Source organism: Thamnophis sirtalis, unplaced genomic scaffold (assembly GCF_051295495.1).
Source record: "Thamnophis sirtalis isolate CommonGarterSnake01/CBP01778 unplaced genomic scaffold, rThaSir2_p1.2 scaffold_4, whole genome shotgun sequence".
In the NCBI taxonomy this organism is placed as follows: Eukaryota; Metazoa; Chordata; class Lepidosauria; order Squamata; family Natricidae; genus Thamnophis; species Thamnophis sirtalis.
In genome coordinates, this window is record NW_028261384.1 from 9,686,574 (window position 1) to 9,708,566 (window position 21,993).

General features: G+C 44.3%; 1 long non-coding RNA gene across 1 annotated transcript in view; it reads right to left on the reverse strand.

Moving 5' to 3' along the window:
* LOC148045766 (uncharacterized) overlaps positions 1-21,993 on the reverse strand; it is a 26,111-nt gene continuing 4,118 nt past the window's right edge. Inside the window, exons 2-3 of the long non-coding RNA XR_015696312.1 lie at positions 19,472-20,648; positions 1-95 (exon numbers count right to left, since the gene is read on the reverse strand). This is a non-coding gene — a long non-coding RNA (uncharacterized LOC148045766). The remainder of the gene's footprint in view (positions 96-19,471; positions 20,649-21,993) is intronic.

Consider the following 21,993-nt stretch of genomic DNA (forward strand, 5'->3'; position numbering starts at 1 on the left):
CTTTGTATTCCAAAAATCACCTCACCTGGCACCTTCCACCTATGACCCCCATCATGTGTGTGAGACACAGGACTTCCACAGCTTATGAAAACCACCTGCAAAACAAAAAGGCCAAAAGAAAGAGAAAAAGGCTGTAAAAATGAAATCCAGAGCACCATCTCCTGCAGGAGGCATGTAGCTCTTTTGGTCCATCAACTTCACAAGACCTACAGTAAGTAGAATCAAACTTTTAAAAAGAAGGAAGGAAGGAAAGGTTAACATTCCACTTGGATTCCAAATGTCACAGAGAGAACATTTAATTTAATGATGGAGGAAACAGGAAGACTGCTAAAATCACAGACAGCCACTTAGCCACCAATTCTTTGATGTAACGAAGTGGCAATCTGCACAAAGGCACTCCAGTATTCAGAAACAGAGAAAATGTGTATCCGTGACCATCAAGGGGCATTTGCCTAATCTATGAGCTGGCTTGTTTTCTAGCAGGCCTTTCATTGCCCAAGCTGAGTAACATTATCAATGCTAGGAAGGAGTGTGGTTTGCTCTCCTTTTATATTTTAGTGCAGTGATGGTTAACCTCGCATGCTGAAATTGTGCACACACATCACTTGTGTATGCCTACACTTACAATGCAAAGCGCCCTGCCCCCCTGTGTATGTGTGCATGACCCCCCCTTGACCCCCGCCACCCTGTGCATGCACGCAACCCCCCAGCACTCCCCCTGTGCATGCGTGTGATTCCCCCCCCATGCCCCCATTTGGTCCTAGCAGGCCTCCCTGAAGCCTCTTGGGTCCAGAAATGGGGCACAGGGGGGCGCTCCCTCTACTCCCTCCGCCCCTGTGCATGCAACCCCTCCCCCTCCGCATGCATGCGCATCCTCTGCATGCAGAGCAGAGACCCGAAAATCAGCTGGCGGTGGAAGGCGCATGTGTGTTGGTGAGGGTCATCTTAGATAATCTTTCATTGGTCTGTTTGCTGTTGCCTTCTTTGGCAGCAGCCATATCAGCAATAGATCAACTCCAACAATCCAGTAAATAATACCCCAATCAAGAAACTGTTAACCAACATTGGCAGGAAAGCTGCTAGAATATAAACTGACAGCAAGGATCACACTCCTTACTAGCACTGCTGCTGCTGTTAACCTAGTTTGGGTAATGAAACATCTGCAAGAAAACAAGCCAGCTCAGAGTGCATCAAGGGCCCCTCAGTTCAACCCTGAGCTGCAAATATTTTCCTTTATTAATGACAATAAATACGATTAACTAGCAGAAGCAAAAAATAAATAAATCTGAAATTAGTGCAATTATTGGCAAACTTTTTCTTAGCCCTTTAAAAAAAAGTAGAAACCCCTGGAATAGATGTTACTTCTGCAGAATTTGTTTTTTTATTAGCTGGAGAATCCTTTTTTTTCTGAAAATGCTAACTTTAACCAGATATTAGGGGAAAATCTTAGCCTCCCTTCCCCCTCCCTCCCACTCTCCCAAACTCCCACCCTTCTTGTTCCTTTCCTTCTTCTTTGCTTTTCAGAAGGACCCACATTTTAAAGATGGAGGAGTTAAGACAATCTAATTATTTTGCATATATTTTAAAGATTATGCCTGAAAGTCATCGGGTCGATCCAGAAGTCTATCTGACAGGCAGCCTGTAAGAATTAAAACTGGGATGGGCACTGGCCTACCCATTTTCTTCAGATTTTCATCACAAGGAGAACAATTCTGCCTTGAAGTTTCAGTTGACACACACACACACAGGGAGATAAAACATACCTGCCTCCTTCATCCCTGTATTACCTACAAGTCTCTTTGGTTATCCAAGGGACAATCTCTCTGGTTTCAGGGCTATCAGGTAGATAAGATATGCACCAGAAATTCTTTTGAAGATGCCCCCATGCTGTGAAAGTCTTTGCTTAGGGCAGGGGTGTGAAACTCAATTTCATTGAGGCCGCAACAGGGTTGTGTTTGACTTCGGAGGGCTGGGATGGGTATAGCTAAGGTGGGCGTGGCCAGCTCGTTTCGGGCAGGCAAGAAATCCTCTTATCTTTGCTCCTGGTTTGGAACTGGGAGCGCTCCCTTCTGCGCATGCGCAGAGCATCTGTGATGATGTCTGGGTGGGTTGGCGGAGCCTCCCACCACTGCCGCTACCGGTTTGCCCGAACCGGGGAGAACTGGCAGAATAACACCTCTGATCAGGGGGCAGATGTGGTGATCTGAGCGCTCTGCCAGTGACAATGGGCTCCCAATATCTGTTTTCAGTTGTGACAGCATCCTGCAACCCTCTGCCACAGGGTTTTTTGCCAGTTGGCACTACTGCTAGTTTGCTTGTGTGCATGCTTCGCTATACGCACAACTGAAAAATAAGATGCCGTCGCCGATGGTGCCGATCAGGGAACCAATTTGGGGGCGTGGCAGGCCTGGGTTGCTACCGGTTCCAGTGACCCAGCTACCAAACCACTACCAGTTCAGCCGAATTGGTCTGAACTGGTAGGAACCCCCGCACTGCTCTGCCAGCGACAACGGGCTCCCAAGATCTGTTTCAGCTGCAATGGCCTCTTGCAACCCTTTGCCAGTATGTGGCCCTCCCGAGCTCCGTTTTTGCTGGCAGAGGCACTGTGGGATGGTCCTTCACTGTTTCCAGGACACAGCCCTGCGGGCCAGATCTAAGCACCCCGCAGGCCGCATCTAGCCCCCAGGCCTTGAGTTTGACACACCTGCCTTAGGGCATCCAGGTTGGGATTTCTCCTTTCCATGAGGATTACAGAAGCACAGATTCCTTGGGAACTGCATTTCTTTCTCCATTCCACTTAAAGTTTTTTTTTATTCCACCTTTATTATTTGAACAAATAACTCAAGGAGATGAACATACATAATACTCCTTTCCCTGCCTATTTCCCCACAGATGAGTTGGGATAGGTGACTGGCCTAAGACACCTAACCAGCTTTCATGCCTAAGGTAGAATTAGAACTCACCGTCTCCTGGTTCCTAGCCAGGCATCTTAACCACTAGTTTAGGAAATCATCAAGATACCGTATTTTTTGGAGTATAAATCTTTTTCAACCAAAAAAGTGGCTGAAAATCTGCGTGCGTCTTATACACTGAATACAGCATTTTTAGCCTCCCGAAACCCCGCTCTTTTGCAAAAATGGCCATGCATAGCCTTTAGGAGGCTTCCAGAGTGCTCCTGGGGGTTGGGGAGGGCAAAAATGAGAAAAAAAACAGGCCATCTCTTTGCTCATTTTTGCCCCCCCTCCCCCAGCCCTTAGGAATACTCTATAAGCCTCCTAAGGACTATGCATGCCCTCTTTTTTTGGCAAAAAACGGGCCCGTTTTTGTGAAGATCAGGACATTTTTTTGAGGCCTGCAGAGTGCAAAAACTTTTTTTTTTAATTTGCCTCTTCAAAATCTTGGTACATCTTATACTCCAGTGCATCTTATACTCCGAAAAATACGGGACATCTGTTTTACCACTATTTGAAAATTTTAGGTGTTTTGATATCATTGTCCACTTATTGTTTCTTTTATTCTGTTCTTGCTTTCAATTCTGTTAGCTACCTTGAAGACTCAATGAATCCTACCAGACAATCAATAAATGAAAATGTTAATACCCAGGGGATGACTTTATTCCTCAAGGAAGGAAAAGTGTAATGAAACAGAAATTATCTATCTCTTTAAGACAGATGGCCCCACGAAGGCAAACTTCACTGGAACAGTGAAAGGAATAAAGAAAACTTCCTTATTATTGATTTGAATCCATGAAACTGACACAAAAATAGCAAGGCCATTATTATCCTACCAATTACATCCAAAATAAAAACAATACAGAGCACAAAATAATTGGCAAGATATTTTTTCCCCAGTAGAATTAGATAGGTCCTAATTAGATCCTATTTAGATGATGTCTCTTACTATTTTGAATCAATAACTTTCAACCCCAAAACTAAATTCCAGTTTGAAACAAAAGATAATTTCAGCAGTAGCCAAGATTGTGATGAAATTTTTGTTCATTTCAGGGTTTTTTTTTCCCCTTTAAATCAAGCAAAAATTATTCTGGCCAAGAGAATGCTACACATTCAGTTGCTACACTGTAATTTCAGTATCATAGTAACATGTAAATAGATCATTAAGCTTGTAGCCTAAAAGCAAAAGCATCACAACTTTTGATAAAGTAATTTCTTCTTAGAAACATATCAGATATTTTCAGATGTACCTTTAGCCTTGCCTTAAAGGGAGAAAAGGAGCTGAAGAATTAACAAAGATTAGCAGAGATTTGGGGACATTTTAACAGGGTAAAAGCTAACAAACAGAAGTGGCTGCTGAGTTTGAACAATCTCTACGAAATGAAAAAGCAGTGCTTGTTAAGAAAATTGGCATGCCAAAAGCGTTTCAGGCCATATTTAGAGCTAGAGATTTCTGATCCCTGATCAAAGTTGTAAACACTACAAAGCAAATACTGGTGGTTTTTATCCATCCATCTCTGATGCTTTAGGAGCCACTAACATCTCTAAGCTTCTTTCCATCCTGCTCTATTGAATCAATAAAGCAAATCTCTGGACAATTCAAACAGCTTCGCTGATACTGGTAACTTGAGATACTCTCAACAGAACGGTTTCTTTAGTCTCTAGAAATATATACGCTGTTTCTAAATAACTTTGTCTGTTCGTTTGTTAAAAGACTGGCTGGGCTCCCTGCTTCCTTCCTTCATCTCCCATTGTTTTTAAGGACTTTTTAAAAGTCAGTGTACAAAAACTAAAAAGAAAAAAAAAGCCCACCAAATAAATACAAGTACTCCTTGAGTTACAAATGTAATGGAGCCTCCCAATTACATTCGTAACCTGAGGATTCGTTGGAGTGAATCACGTAAAATGAACTTGAACACTCCCTGCTTTCAGCCAGGCATTCGCTAATCAAATGTGCAGATCGTTAAATGCATATGAGGTATATCTCAGAGTGGGGAAGGCCATGGAGGGGTGCCTAGTGATGGAACAGGCAATCTGCTTAAGACCACCCAAGGCAGGGGTGTCAAACACAAGGCCCATGGGCCGTTTCCGGGCCACAGGGTGCTCAGATATGGCCCGTGGGGCTGCTCTGGAAACAGGGAAAGACCATCCTGCAGTGCCTCTGCCAGCGAAAATGGTGTTTGGGAAGGCTGCGTGCAATCCTCCCAAGCTCCATTTTGGCTGGCAGAGGGTTGCAAGAGGCCACCGCAGCTGAAAATGGAGCTCACGAGGGTTGCGAGCAGCACTCCCAACTCCATTTTCACAGTCAAGAGAGTTGCAGGAGGCCGCCACACTCAGAAATTGAGCTTGTGAGGGCCACGGGCAGCACTCCCAAACCCTGTTTTCACAGGCAGAGGGTTGCAGGCATGCCCACCACATCACCCCCGAAGTCAAACACAACCCTGACACATCTCTCAATGAAACTGAATTTGACACCCCTGACCCAAGGCCTCCCCCAGCCCACTAATATGCCTCATGCTCCCCACAATTGCTTCCCCTTCCCACCCTGCCATGCCGGGTGAATTACCTTGTGAAGATCCAATGAGCTGTCTCTTCTCTAGCCTCTCTGCCACGCAAGATCATGGCCCCAGGAAGCTTCCAGTCTTCACTCAAAACATTTGCAATGCGATGGGATGCATTGAGGCAGCTTGATTTTGCTCCCTCAATGATCCTGTTGGCTTTCAAACATTTTTCGTGCACCAAGAGTGAAATGGTCTGGGCGCCGTGATCCCTCGCGACTTCAGGCACCTGTCCGCTTTTGCAGAGAATGGTGGGCTGAAGTCACACGAAATCATGGCACCCAGAACATTTCACTCTTGGTGCACGAAAACTGATGGAATGCAGGAAGTGAAATCATCCCGCTCTCAAAGAAATCACAGCAGAGAGGAGAGTAGATCTTCGCAAGGTAAGTGCGTCCAGAGTGGCAGGATGGGAGGGGCAGGAGCAGGGGTGGGTCCCCGTCAGTTCTAACTTCTTCTATAGAAGAGGTTCCACAAATCTACAGTGCCGTTTAGAACCGGTTCCAACTCCCTCCCCCCGCCCGTCCGCACATCATCAAGATGAAGAGCGAGAGGAGGAATTCTGGGAGTTGAAGTCCACAAGTCTTAAAGCTGTCAAGTTTGAACACCCCTGGTATTTTTTTTTCTAAAGGGTTAGGGGTGCAAGGGTCTTGTAACTTGACAGATTTAAAACTTGCGTGCTTCAAATGCCAGAGTTTCTGAGACAACATTTTGGTTGCTAAGAAAGAGCATTGTTAAGTGAGTTTCACCACATTTTACAAGTTGGCCACGCCCACCCAGTCACATGGCTGGCAAGCCACTCCCACCCTGTCACATAGCCAACAAGCCACTCCCACAAAGCAGGCCACACCTACAGAAGAAGTTCTAAAAAATTTTGAAACCCACCACTGGGAGGAAGCAATGGTGGGAGAAATAGAAGGGAGGAATGTTGCAATGCCTCTGCAGACATTTGTAAGGATGAACAACCGCCACGGTGCTGCAACATTAGTAATTTGGGGACTGTGTCATAAATACTCGGGGTTATTGCGTTAACTTCGAACAGTTAACAAGTGAATTGTCGTAACTCGAGGTTTACCTGTGACAGTTATGAATTTTTAGAAGTTGTCTGCTGCAATTTTTATGCCTTTATCAAGGTTATTTCTTTGGATATCAAACAGAAGGAAACAAGCAGTTTCAAAACAATCCTGATTTGCTAGTGTCAATGGGTTCATTTTGTGGCGTCTGGCTTTATCAAAATGCAATTTCCCTTTAGTTATGTCATCTGACCACATCTTTGGCTGCTAATAAAAAGAAAATGAACTATTTAATTCAGTTATTAAGAAAAATTAAGACATTGTTGCATTGGCAACTTTGCAAGAAACTACCCAAAAAAAAATCAATTCAGAACTGGGGTAGAATTATGTGATTGTGTTGCAGCAGATTGAGGCTTTCGTATTAGAAGACAGAAAATAAACTCATAATTGAGCTGAGTTTGACTTAGCAGCATTCAAATACAGGTGCCTCACAACTTAACAACAGTTCATTTAGTGAGCGTTCAAAGTTACAGAGAGACTGGAAAAAAGTGACTTAAGACCATTTTTCACATCTACTATCATTGTAGCATCCCTAATTTTGATCAAATGATCAAAATTCAGACACTTGGCAACTGGTTCATATTTATGATGGTTGCGATGTCCCGGCGTCATGTGATCACCTTTTGCAACCTTCTGACAAGCAAAGTCAATGGGGAAGCAAGAATCGCTTAACAACTGAGTTACTAACTTATCAGCTGCAGTGATTCACTGCAGGGAAGGTTGTAAAATGGAGCAAAAGTCACTTAGCAAATGTCTCACTTAACAACAGAAATTCTGGGCTCAATTGAGGTCGTAAGTTGCCTCCAGCAGTGTGCAGCAGCTGCCAAAAAAGCCAACACAGTTCTAGGCTACATAAAGGGGGGGGGATAGAATCAAGATCACGTGAAGTGTTAATACCACTTTATAAGGCCTTCGTAAGGCCACACTTGGAATACGGCATTCAGTTTTGGTCCCCACGATGTAGAAAAGATGTGGAGACTCTGGAAAGAGTGCAGAGAAGAGCAACAAAGATGATTAGGGGACTGGAGACCAAAACATATGAAGAACATATGAAGAACGGTTGCAGGAATTGGATATGTCTAGTTTAATAGAAAGAAGGACATGATAGCAGTGTTCCAATATCTCAGGGGTTGCCACAAAGAAGAGGGAGTCAAACTATTTTCCAAGGCACCTGAGGGTAGAACAAGAAGCAATGGGTGGAAACTAATCAAGGAGAGAAGCAACTTAGAACTGAGGAGAAATTTCCTGACAGTTAGAATAATTAATCAGTGGAACAGAAGTTGCCTCCAGAAGTTGTGAATGCCCCAACACTGGAAGTCTTTAAGAAAATGTTGGATAGCCATTTGTCTGAAGTGATGTAGGGTTTCCTGCCTAAGCAGGGGGTTGGACTAGAAGACCTCCAAGGTCCCTTCCAACTCTGCTACTTTATTCTATTCTACCTGTAGTCAGGATGGCAACAGTGACCATAGGATCAAAGCAATGCCCAATTTGTATGTGTGCCAACATACCCTGCATGCATCAAAGGTTACCAGTTTTTCCAGGACCTGAACTTACGATTCTAAAATCAACTTCCTATTTCTGTTCACTTCTGTGAAAGTTGATTGGCCTTTAAACTGGGGTTGAAATAATTATTAGTTTTGCAAGTTACTAAAGAGCCCAGTTATTCTACCCAACACCTGTTCTATTTTCATTGTGGACATCTGCCTTCTTAATTGTACTGGAGGAATTATTTCATTAAGTATAACTGTTGCCTTGGATCAATCTCATTTGTCGATACTACCTTACTAAGTTACCTGTTAAGCCGTGGACTAAACCTCATCCGAAGGAATTCTGTGCTTATGATATTTTTCTGCTTTTTATTATGTCTTGATAAAGGTGTGTAATAAACCATCACACAGATAAGCATTCCCCACTGTAAATATTTCCGCTTCTAAATATTACCCAGGCTTAATCCTGGTTAGCTATCTAGACTAGTGTTTCTCCAAAGAAGAACCAAAAGGATTTGGAATTTCTTTTGCTATCTGTATTCTAGTCATTCTGGCTTGTTTTCTGGCAATACAAGAAACTCCATTCACGGAATTTGCTGGTTTAGTCCATGTTGCCAAGAGCATTTTACACACAACTTTGGGTCTTTTTGTCTTTTCTTTTGTGGGTTGCCCTTAATTCGAGAATCATTCAACACTCAGAGGAGGATTATTTTGGGGTTCTTTAGGAACAATGCAAGCTGATACAGCCGCCACTGGGTTTTCAAAGGAAGACACTTTGGGCTAAAGGTTGGCAGTGCTACCTACCAGCACTTCCAGTAGTCCTACCAAAAGGAATTCTTGACATGGGCAGAGACACGGAGGGGCAAAACAGCTCAGTTGGAACAATTCTATGTCTTAATTCCATGGAAGGCAGATTCTGTGGTCTTTTGCTTATCAAGAAGTAGAAGAAGAGCTGAAATTCCCCAATGTCATGGAATACATAGCGTGAAGGAGGTGAGAATGTTAATTAGTATTTTAATACCTTGCATTAATAGGTTAAGGGATGCGGTGGCTCAGTGGCTAAGATGCTGAGCTTGTCGATTAGAAAGATTGGCAGTTCGGGGTTCGAATCCCTAGCATCGTGTAACGGAGTGAGCTCCCATGACCTGTCCCAGCTTCTGCCAACCTAGCAGTTCGAAAGCATGTAAAAATGCAAGTAGAAAAATAGGGACCACCTTTGGTGGGAAGGTAACAGCGTTCATGCCCTTTCGGCGTTGAGTCATTCTGGCCACATGACCACGGAGCACTGGCTCTTCAGCTTTGAAATGGAGATGAGCATTGCCCCCTAGAGTAGGGAACGACTAACACATACTGTATATACTCAAGTATAAGCCTAGTTTTTCAGCCCACTTTTTGAGCTGAAAAAAGCTGCCTCAGCTTATACTCGAGTCAGTGAAAAATTTGCCCGAAATGGAGGAGAAAAAGGGGCGGGGCCATGCCGCTGGGTGACGCTCGTGAATGGCCCAGCGCCCCTGAGTTTCCCCTCTGTGTCAGTTTGCCGCACAGCGTTCACCGCACCATCCTCCCTCCTCACGTTCTAATGTAATGCAGGGCTATCTTACGATTCCCCTTCCTCCCCCTCCTGCCGCTCTGCAACGATGTCCCACCTCCTCCTTGTTATGGCAAGCAGCCACATAGCGATGTCCCACCTCCTCTGGTACAGTGATCCAATGATAGGAATCACTGTGCCGTGTGTCATAGGAGGCGGGACATCATCATCACAGCGGGACATCAGCATCACGAGGTGAGTGAAGTATTTCATTGAATACACCGGTATTGTGTGATAATAATTTGTTATGCAGAGCAAATTTTTACAATGGCTACTGTATATTTAATGGGCACAGGCAGGCTGTATATGTTATTCAATGGGCAATGGCATTATTGGTATCTATTTTTATTTTTGAAATTTATCGGTAGCTGCTGCATTTCCCACCCTAGGCTTATACTCGAGTCAATAACTTTTCCAGTTTTTGTGGTAAAATTAGGTGCCTCGGCTTATATTCGGGTCGGCCTATACTCGAGTATATACGGTATGTGCGAGGGGAACCTTTACCCTTTATTAATAGGTTAAAAAATCACATGAATGCTGAGGAGAAAAATAATACCTGATTGCAGGTACAAATATATATCTGATTTAGTACCTTACCTTCGATCTGCCCTTAACATTCTTTCTCATTCCTTTGCCACTTAATCATATATTAATGGCCATCCTTGTAAGGTAGAGTCTGACCTGAAATTGCAGAAAAGCTAATAATTGACCAGCTTGTGCTATCATAATATTTGATCTATTCTCTCACACTTTTTATATAAAAGAAACTCCTAGGAACACTCCCTATTATGAGGGCTGTCATGAAAATCTTGCTAAATATTAAAGTGAAACATTTAATCACTGACCCATTGATGGGGTTCCCCTGATCTACTCCCAATGCAGGGGGGGGAATTCTTGGAAAAAAGCGTGAAGGAGAGGGAGGTAGAAATATTGTTACCCAGAAGCCTAAAAGTTTACAATAAAGTTAGGCAAGATAGGAAAAACACAGGTCACCAAATATATAGGTTAATACAGGCCAAACAGATTCAAACTGATAAGCTGTCAGAAAGCTGGATGAGGAACTGGTAAATAAAGTATCAAAGGAAACTGTATGGTTTAAACATTTTAAACACTTTTAATTTTAGGCATTTAATTTTAGTAAGGTGAAAGGCGGAGAAGACATATCCAGTTCATCAGAAACAGAATTGGCAAACAGTAAAAGAATGGTGCCATGCCTGAAAAATGGAAGTGTATATCATTATTTATCCATCTATCCATCTATCATCCATCCATCCATCCATCCATCCATCCATCCATCCATCCATCCATCCATCCATCCATCCATTCATTTTATGATATTTTATAGGGTTTTAAGAGCCATTTGGTGCAGTGATTAAAGTGCTGGCATATAATAACTAGGAGACTGTGAGTTCTAGTCTTGTTTTAGGCTTGAAAGTGCCTTGACTCTACCCCTCTGCTAATTTCAATTTCAATTTAATAAAATTTGTACGCCGCCCACTCCCTTGGGATTCTGGGCGGCTTACAGACAAGATAAAAAGCATTAAAAAAATTTAAAGATGAAAAGTACAATTGTTAAAATTGCACACCATCCATTCTGTCTAAGTGGGGCTGGACATTGATCAACAGCCCCCAGGCCTGCCGGAAGAGCCAGGTCTTAGTGGCTTTACGGAAGGCCGGGAGGGTGGTAAGGGTCCGGATCTCTACGGGTAGATCGTTCCATAAGGCCAGCGCAGCTACAGAGAAGGCCGTCCCCGGGGGGGCCGCCAGCCGGCATTGCCCAGTCAACAGCACCCGGAGGAGGCCCAACCTGTGAGATCTTGTTGGTCGTTGGGAGGTATGTGGCAGGAGGCGGCCTCTCAGGTAGCCAGGTCCTAAACCATATAGGGTTAATGCAGCCTAGGAAGATTATTTTTGGCTCTGTAGGAAGGATGAAAGCAGGAACAGCCTCCATTGGATTTGTAAGGAAGACACTTTTAACTAAAATATGGCAGTGCTATCAGCACATTCTGCAGCTGCGGCTGAAACAAATTCCTGACATGGGCAGAGACACCAAGAAAGGAAACAGGTCAGTTGGGACATGTTTTGCATTCTAATCGCGCTTTATGAATGAAAGGTAGTTGAGGGATTTTCCGCCAGTTACTTTCTCTTAGCGCAACTCAACTCGCAGATCTGTTGTTATGGAAAAAATAGGAGGAGAGGAAGAAATAATATACATATTCATTACCTTGAGTTACTTATAAAATTATAAAGCTGGGATAAAAATCTAATAAAGTAAATAAATACTGGTAAACATTTCAGTAGTTTGGATATTTGCTTGCAGCATGGAATCAATATCATCAAGTAATATCCTGAAAATAATTTGCACGTGAGCCCCCCTGAACTGTAGGAAGTTAGTACCCATTCTCTCCTAGAAAAATGAAATATCCTGGGAAATATTGAAAAGGAAGAATATTAAATTTCCCTGGATCAGAAATGGAGAAACATGTTTTTGGGCGGGAGACAGACCCCCTCTTAATAGCCCCCATCTTTCTCAATGGGCCATTAGGGGCCCATTTACTCTACATAACAAAGATAGGATTAGCCTTCTACAGAAACTCACCACATGGCATCAACTTGGACTCAAAACACAGCCTAGAGAGTTGCCCCTGCACGGCCCCATGGGAATCTGACAACCAATCAGAATACATTTCTTACACAGGAACAGGAAATAGAGAGGTGGGGCCGAACAGAGAGTATAAAGCCAGGAACTTTCAGCGTCTCGCTCTTTTTTCTTGTTCACCCAACATCTGGAAGCATGTGATTCCCCCTTTTCTGTTCAGCTCAAGCCATGTGATCCTGTCCACCATTATCTTTCCATGCAGCATCCATGTTTCCAGTGTCTTTTTCCCCACTTGGAGCTGAACCCATTTCAGGACATTTCTTCCAACAGAACAACACAGATGAGGGGTTATTATCCCCGGTTGTTGTAAAGTGCCTTGAAATGCACCCAATTTTCCAACAACTATCAATAAGTTCTATCTTAGGAACTTTAGGGAAAAGTTCCTTTGGGAATTTGTGGAGGGTTTACCGTTCATCTCAATGGTTTTTCTAGGATGTTTTTTGATCACGAATTAGAGATTTTGTTTCCCTATTTCAGGGGTTTCCAAACTTGGCAACTTTAAGTCTTGTGGACTTCAACTCCCAGAATTGGCTGACTGAGGAATTCTAGGAGTTAAAATCTCCCAAGACTGCCAATTTTGTAGGCACCTGCCCTATTAGGACATTCTGAAGCAATGACGAGGAGCTGGTGATTCCTGGGCCAAAGATCTGTCTAGTGAGCCTTAATTGGTTTGCTTGGATTTTTTCCCCCCTGTTTCGAGACTTCTTTTTCCAGTCCAAATGCAAGAAAACTGATTTGAGAAAGTGGGTTAAAAAAAATAATAGGAGGATTCCTCTACAATCTCTCTTCCTACCATGACTAGGCATGGAAAAAATGAAGACGGGGATTTTATGATTGTAATTTTTATTACACTTTTGTAAAGCTTCTGAGAGATTTGCCAAGCATGTTTTTTTTTTAAAAAAGAACCTTGTGACTCCTCCCTCTCTCTTGCGAGCAGAATCCACTGTTCTTTTCCACAGGATTTCTTTTTCCAGAATAAATGTTGCAATAATCAAAGGTTTTTTTACAGTTTCATCTAATGCGTCTAATATGGTAGAATCACAATGAAGCTAAATCAAGCGGATGCTATTTGGAGTTGCTATGCATCAGGTGACAAATTCAGACTTGCAATATAAGTGGTATTGTTAAGTGATTTATTCATTTTTTAGATTTTGCAATTTGCACTTCTTCCAGATGCTCACGATACAACAGCCTTGCTTCTCATTTTCTGCACAATGGCAACTACTTTGTAAAGTAATAGGCTGGAAGTCAATCAGGAAGCTTCTTTGTGGGAAATCCTGGGTCTCTCATTGGCTTGGCCGACACCTTAATCCCTGCCTGCCCCCACCCAGCAAATCACTAGTAATTATTTGGTCAGAATGGTTATAAATACAGTATATTCTGATTACCAAATTCTGGAAACTTAGAAGATCCATTTCAAAATTAGAAGGGACATTGCTATCAAAGTGGAATGACTCTGTATGGCACTGCTCTTTATTCCCTATGCCCGTGATGGTGAACCCATGGCTCGCGTGCCATAGGTGGCACACAGAGCTTCGGCTGGGCACGCAAGTAGCCGCCTCAGCTCAGTTCCACCATGTATGAGTGTGCGCCTCCCTCTGGCCAGCTGATTTTCGGGTCTCTATTGCGTATGTGGGAAGGACGAGGCACATGTGGAAGACGCATGCACGGAGGTCACATGTCCATGGATGGGGGGTGAGAGGCGCATGGGGAAGTGCAGTGCACCACCCCTGCGGTCCATTTTTTGTTCCAGGAGGCTGCAGGGAGGCCTACTAGGCCCAAAACAAGTCGCGAGGGGGGGGTGTCACCCGTGCATGCGTGGGGGAGCAGGGGGAGTGTGGGCGTCGCGCACACATACGCAGGGGTGGTGGGGCGTGGGGATCACTTGTGCATTCATTATGGGTGCGGGCACGTGCGCATGCTGTCGGCACACAACGACAAAAAGGTTAGCAGCCCTCCCTATCCCATCCTCTAGTAAACTTAGAATATCTGTTTCTCCTGCCATTTACATGTATGTATTCAAACCAGACTGTGTTGTTTCTCCACTCTTATAAAATATATGGGCACATGCATTATTTATTTATTTATTTACCTTGGCATGTTTATGTTTATATTAGAGATAGAAATCCTTTGAGTGCTGTATGAAATATAATTTCATTTTAACGTATGCCTATTAGTGTACATTCAAAAGTGACAATAAAGTAAGTCTCTTTCTAAACTACCTCACGTGATGGCCTTAACAGCACCTGTCCGTCATCGCGACAAGTCGTGATGGTCATAGAACCACATCACGTGACCAACCTGGTTTTATAACTGTTTTTCAGGAGTTAAAACAAATTACTGTGATCATCCAGATCCATGGTTGTTAAGTGAAAACGGCAGCTGTTAAGCAAACCATTTATTTGCTATGGGTGCAGTTTTGCATTGTTATAAATGTCACATGACTGCGGGATGCTGCAAACAGCAGATGAAGCCTGGCTGCCAAGCACTCAAGGTACGGCCATGTAGCTGTGGTAGTGGTGTAAATGTTTGAATGTGGGTTGCAAGTATCCCTTAGGTAGTGTTAGAAGAAATGTCCTTCTGGGTTCGGCTCCAAGTGTGGAAAAAGACACTGGAGACATGGAGGCTGCTTGGAAAGATGGTTTTAATGCTGGATAGGATCACATGGCTTGAGCTCTTGAGCAGAAATAGTGATCACAATGCTTCAATGTTGGTGGAGAAGAGAAGGAAGGACTGAGATGCTGGAAGTCCCTGGTTTTATGCCTTCTCTGGCCTTTGATCTTGATCTTGTATTCTGATTGGTTGTCAGACTCCCATGGGGTAATGCAGGGGCAACTCTCTAGGCTGTGTTTTGAATCCAAGTTTGGTTGAGCCTTGCTTCTTCCCATGTGTCCTTGTGGTGAGATGGGTAAAGGGCCAATATTATCATGCCTTAATCCCATCACTCTGGAGCTGAAGGGGAAAACTCTTTATTATGTAAAGTGGACTAGCTTGGCCTTCTTAATGGCCCATTGACAAAGTGGGGATGGGTAGGAAGCTGCAGGCAGCTATTCTGTCTTCTAAAACATGTTTCTTTCTTTTCACATCCAGAGAAATATTCTGCCTTTTCAATATTTCCTAGGATATTTCATTTTTCTGGGAGAGGGCTGGGTGATAACTTCCTACAGTAGCTTGGTCAGAACTTCAAGTGGTTGCTAGGTGAGCATAAGTCCTGTACTCCATTACCACATGGTTTCTATTTCCCCTCTCCAAGCCTTTTCCACAAATTTTCCTCATTAGCGTCTTTGTTGGTTTTAATTCCCAAAACCCTACATCAGTGGTTCCCAAACTTGGCAACTTTAAGACTTGTGGACTTCAACTCCCAGAATTCTCCAGCCAGCTCTGCCCTACACGATGTGTCCCTTGAGTAACCCTGCTGGTGACCTCGTCCACATGGATTTCCCAGAACAGTCACTGAGAGAAGAGATGTGTTAGGAAATTTCTCCCTTGAGACTTTCTACTATCTCCCTGGTGAGTCTTGTGCTCTGAAGCACCTGGCTCCCAAAAGTGCACTTGGCAAAGATGATCTTGTTTAGGTAGGGTTTTTAATCTTAGTAATGATGTCAGGAAAGTGTGTGTGGCGAAGGGTTTAAAAACACTCGGCCAGGAACAGGAAAGTGTGGGTTCTAGTCCTCCCTTAATCAGGAAGCCAGCTGGATGACGCTGAATTCTCAGCCTAGGAAAGGAGGTGCCAGCAATCACTTCTGAAAATGTTGCCAAGAAAATGTTATGGGCCATGTAGTTACTGGGATTCAAGATTGATTCGAGGATCGTAAGAAATAATGGTGGCCAGCCTTTTTAGTTGGAACCGGATATTATCTGTTAAAAGTTTGTGGATTTTTGTAAAGGTGTTTTATTTATTTTTGTTTATTTATTAAACAGAGTTATACAGCAGCCTAACTCACACACACAGTAAATCTGTTTTATTGGATGTTATAGCCCGTTCGTTGGTTTAGGCACACAAATTGCCTGGAAACATGGGAGGGGAGTATTATGTAGATAGCTAGCTAGCCAGACAGACAGACATTTACAGTAATAAGTTTAGGTTTAGGTTAGGTTTTATTCAACTTGTATGCCGCCCTATTCCCGAGGGACTCATGGCGGCTAACAAAACCAAGGGAAGGGGAGGGGACAATACAAAAGGGAAGGCAACAGAAACAAACAACAATACAAAACAAGTTAAAAAGGTCTCAACAAGCGCACCAATTCGAGTGGGGATGGAACTCAACAGCCCCAGGCCTGCTGGAACAGCCAGGTCTTAACGGCTTTACAGAAAGCCTGAAGGGTGGTGAGGGTCCGAATCTCCATGGGGAGATCGTTCCAGAGGGCCGGAGCAGCCACAGAGAAGGCCCTCCTCCGGGTGGTTGACAACCGGCATTGGCCGGCAGATGGAATTCGAAGGAGGCCTAATCTGTGGGATCTAACCACAGGTAATCGGCAGGAGGCGGTCTCTCAAGTACCCAGGTCCAATACCATGTAGGGCTTTATAAGTGACGACTAGCACCTTGAAGCATATCCGGAGACCAATGGGCAACCAGTGCAGCTCACGGAGGATAGGTGTAACGTGGGTGTACCGAGGCGCACCCACAATCGCTCTCGCGGCTGCATTCTGGACCAGCTGAAGTCTCCGAACACTCTTCAAGGGCTGCCCCATGTGGAGCGCGTTGCAGTAGCCCAGTCTTGAGGTCACAAGGGCGTGAGTGACTGTTGTGAGAGCCTCCCGGTTCAGGTAGGGACGCAATTGGTGCACCAGGCGAACCTGGGCAAATGCCCCCCTGGTCACAGCCGACAAATGGTGATCTAAAGTCAGCTGTGGATCCAGGAGGACTCCCAAATTGTGAACCCTGTCTGAGGGGCGTATAATTTCACCCCCCAGCCTGAGAGTTGGAAAACATGGCCAATTATTGGGAGGGAAAAACATAAGCCACTCGGTCTTGTCAGGATTGACAGTAAGTTTGTTTACTCCCATCCAGACCCTGACAGCCTCCAGGCACTGACACATCACGTCAACCGCTTCACTGAGTTGGCACGGGGCGGACAGATATACCTGAGTATCGTCCGCGTATTGGTGGTATTTTATCCCGTGCCGACGAATGATCTCACCCAGCGGCTTCATGTAGATGTTAAACAGGAGGGGGGACAGGACTGAACCCTGTGGCACTCCGTATTTAAGGGGCCTAGGGGTCGACCTCTGCCCTCCAACCAACACCGACTGCGACCTGTCCGAGAGGTAGGAGGAGAACCACCGAAGAATGGTGCCTCCCACCCCCACCTCTCGTAACCGTTGCAGAAGGATACCATGGTCGATGGTATCGAAGGCCGCTGAGAGGTCAAGGAGCACTAGGACGGAGGAATGGCCCCCGTCTCTGGCTCTCCAGAGATCATCGGTCAGTGCGACCAAAGCAGTTTCCGTGCTGTAGCCAGGCCTGAATCCAGACTGAAAGGAGTCTAGATAATCGGTTTCATCCAAGGACGGCCGGAGCTGAGAGGCCACCACTTTCTCAACAACCTTCCCAACAAAGGGGAGGTTGGAGACTGGACGATAGTTGTTTAAAATGACTGGATCCAAAGACGGCCTTTTCAAGAGGAGTCTCACCACTGCCGCCTTTAGGGGGGGCGGAAAGAACCCCTCCTGGAGGGAGGCGGTAACTATCGCCTGGATCCAGCTCCGTGTCACCTCCCTGCTGTTCGCAACCAGCCAGGAGGGGCACGGGTCCAGTACACACGTGGAGGCACTCACTGCTCCGATGACCTTGTCCACTTCCTCAGGAGTAACAGACTGAAAGTCAATCCAAAGATGTCGTTCAAGACCTTCCCCCGGTACCTCGGCTGGCTCTGCGCAATTGGAGTCCAGGTTTGTCCGAAGCCGAGCAACTTTATCCGCGAGGAATTGGACATTGCCTTGTAAAGGATTGCTCACATCCCTCCCTTTCAGGAGGGAGCGGGTTATCCTGAACAAGGCGGCTGGGTGCGACTCAGCGGATGCAATCAGAGCGGCAATGTATGTATTTTTTGAAGTCCGAATTGCCAGAAGGTAGGCTCTGATGCAAGCTTTTAACAGTGCTCGGTCTGACTCAGACTTACTGGACCTCCAACGGCGCTCCAGGCGCCTCTTTTGGCACTTCATCTCCCGGAGTTCCTCAGTGAACCAAGGAGCCCTCCTGGATCCGCTGCCTCGGATAGGCCGTAAAGGCGCAATCTGGTTAAGAGCCTCTGCCGCCGCTGAGTTCCAAGCAGCGACCAAGGCCTCAGCCGGACTGTGGACGAGAGTATCAGGTAGAACACCAAGCGCCGTCTGAAAGCCCAAAGGATCCATAAGGCGCCTAGGGTGGAACCACCAAATCGTTTCCTCCTCCCTACAGTGAGGGATTGGCCTCCGAAAGTCAAGCCTCAGTAGGCAGTGGTCCGACCATGACAGGGGCAAGATCTTGATACCCCTCAGACCAAGATCACAACTCCACTGCTCCGAGAGAAATACGAGGTCGAGCGTGTGCCCCGCTGAGTGAGTCGAACCCCGAATTACTTGGGTTAAGCCCATGGCTGTCATGGAAGCCATGAACTCCTGCGCTCTGTCAGAGTGTTCGCCGACTGAAGGCAGGTTGAAATCCCCCAGCACCATAAGCCTGGGGAACTCAACCGCCAGCTTGGCTACTGACTCGAGGAGCGAGGGGAGGGCTGTTGCAATGCTGTTGGGAGGCAGGTACGTTAACAACAAGCCCACTTGACCCCCAAGGTCCAACTTCACCAGTAAGGACTCACACCCAACAAGCTCCGGAGCAGGGGTCCTACGAGGAGCCAGAGACCCTCGGATAACAATAGCCACTCCCCCATTTGTATGACTTTACTTATTGGCTGACATCACGGAATTCTAAAAATGGAGCAAAAAACAAGAACCAAAATAATAAAGCAAAAATGACATTAGAAAACAACTCCTTTTGTAACTCCATTTTCAATACATTGATGATGTTAAATGGCTATATTTTAAGTTGCACAGAGCTATGGAGAAACTCTGGGTATTAATGGAGTTACATAAATTGCCATTCCTATTTCTTCTTTCTGAAGAGGAGGAGGAGGCTAGCCATTCAATCATGTCCAATTATCAACAATTCTACTTACCAGTTACCTCCTCCTATTCCAATCTTATATGGCTTCTTTCTGTTGTTTTAATGCTCTGGCTGGTGCTGGTTTTGATGTTGAATAGCTACTATGTTTTTCTGGTGACCTCATTTCCTTTTACCACTGACCATTGAGCCATTCTTAGCACTGAGCAACGATGTGGTGGCTCAGTGGCTAAGATGCCGAGCTTGTCAATCAGAAAGGTTGGTAGTTCAAATCTCTAGTTTCATGTAATGGAGTGAGTTCCTGTTACTTGTCCCAGCTTCTGCCAGCCTAGCAGTTCGAAGGCATGTAAAAATGCAAATAGAAAAATAGGAACCACCTTTGGTGGGAAGGAAACAGCATCCTGTGCGCCTTTGGCATTTAGTCATGCCGGCTACATGACCATGGAGAAATCTTCAGACAGCACATGCTCTTTGGCTTTGAAAGAGAAATGAGCACGCCCCCCCTAGAGTCGGGAACAACTAGCACGTATGTGCGAGGGGAACTTTTAACTTATTCCGAGCAAATTATCTTCCAACAAGTTTGATTGCATGACATGGAGGAAATAAGTAAGTTGTAGAATGGAGAATGTTGTAACCTTGCCCTCAATATCACTGGTTTTATACACTCCAGGATCGATTGTTTGTTAGTTTTGCTATCCGAGGAATGTGCAGGAGCCTTCTCCAGCACCACAGGTTAAACAAGTCAATTTTCTTTCTGTCTAGTTTTTTTCATGGTCCAGAAGTTTAATCTGCATTTAATTGCCAGGTTGATGATTTCGCTTTTCCATACTCGATGTATGCCCATGCAATTCGATGCTTTATTTCTGGACTATATTGACTGCTTTCATCAATCTGTCATCCTAGTTAAGTGAATTCTTGTATGATTCAATCTCTTCACAATTGTTATTTTGACATTTTTGTTCCTTACAAAGGTCAGGAGTTTGTTGTTTTGTATGTTCAGGAAGAGGCCAAATTTTTTCGCTTCCTTCTTTAATCCTTTTGATCAGATGTTTCCAGACTTCTTTGGTTTTTGAAAGGCGACGTATCAGCATTTTGGAAATTGTTGATGTTGTTTCCTTCAATCTTTTCTCTGATTTTTGATTCTTCAAGATCCTGCTACTTTGTCAGTTGAGCACAGCACATCTATCAGATGGTTTTGGAGATCCATCTAGTGAAGGCATAGGGAATTACATCTGGCCAAAGAAAATTTGTGTATGTTTGTGTGTTTGAGAAAATCCAACAATATCAGTGTCAACAAAGAGATCCAAGTTCCTCTTTTCGTGAACTTCATTCCTTCTAAACTTCATTTCTCGTGTAGCTGTTTTTTAATTTTATTTTAGCTATCTTCTATTTTAGTCCAGCAAGTTTGAAAGATGTGTGCAAGGCTGTGTTTAAAGAAAGTATTGAAAACTAGGAGATTGTGAGTTCTAGTTCCACCTTAGCAGACTGGGTGAGTTTGGACCAGTCATTCTCTCTCTCAGCCCAACCCACCGCATTGGGTTGTTGTGGTAGGGAAAAAGAGGAAGAATAAGGAATATTGTAGATGTTTGCCGCCTTGAGATATTTATAAAGGTGCGATAAAAATCAAATGTATAAATAAATGCCTTCTATATCAGTGTTTATTGGAGATTAGTTTTTAAATAATCTGAGCTTCACATGTCACATGACTGTGTTCAATCAATGAGTCAAAAGAAAACTCTGTGTACATACTGTGTATGTGTGTGTATATTGTATAAGCAGAAGTTATTATGGTAGTCTAAAAAGCAAAAGAAAAGACAATTCCATCTCATATTCTACTGCCTTCAATTGTCCAGTGCATTGTCCAGACTGAAATCTTATGTGTTTGCAGAATATGAAGACTAAGCTATTTTTTGTCCTTGTTTTTTGGGGGGAGGGGGAGGGCAGGGTGTTGGCTGGAATTTGGCTGAGTTCCAATCCAAACTCAACAGCCTACCTTGGACAATCGACAAATTTCAATCTATCATACCTCAAAAGGGTATCCTAAGACTAAACTATAAGGAAGTCTTCGTTATCCCATTGAAAGAAAGTTGAGCTTCAAATCAAATAAAACACACAAAAATTAAAAGAAAGTAAGTTATTAAAATAGATACATGGGCCCAGAAGGCCTAATTTTAATGGAATAAGATTGGAAAACTCTATGTCAGCAATATTATTGGGCTGATGGTACAGGTAGTCATCAACTTATGACCACTTGGAAACTGTTCCAAAATTATGACAGGCCTATAAGGCGCTATTCACAAAAGTTCTGTCCATCAACATCCTCAACAACGAGGTTGAATTTATGCCAGTTTGCAGTGCCCCAATGGCCACATGACCTCACTTTATGGCGGTTTTGCTAAAAGTGACATTTACTTCCAATTTTTGACAAAACTGCCATCCACAGTGAATGTTGGTTCACTTAACAACCGTGACATTCTTTTAATTCAGTGTTTCTCAACCTTGGCAACTTGAAGATGTCCGGACTGCAACTCCCAGAATTCCCCAGCCAGCATTTGCTGGCTGGGGAATTCTGGGAGT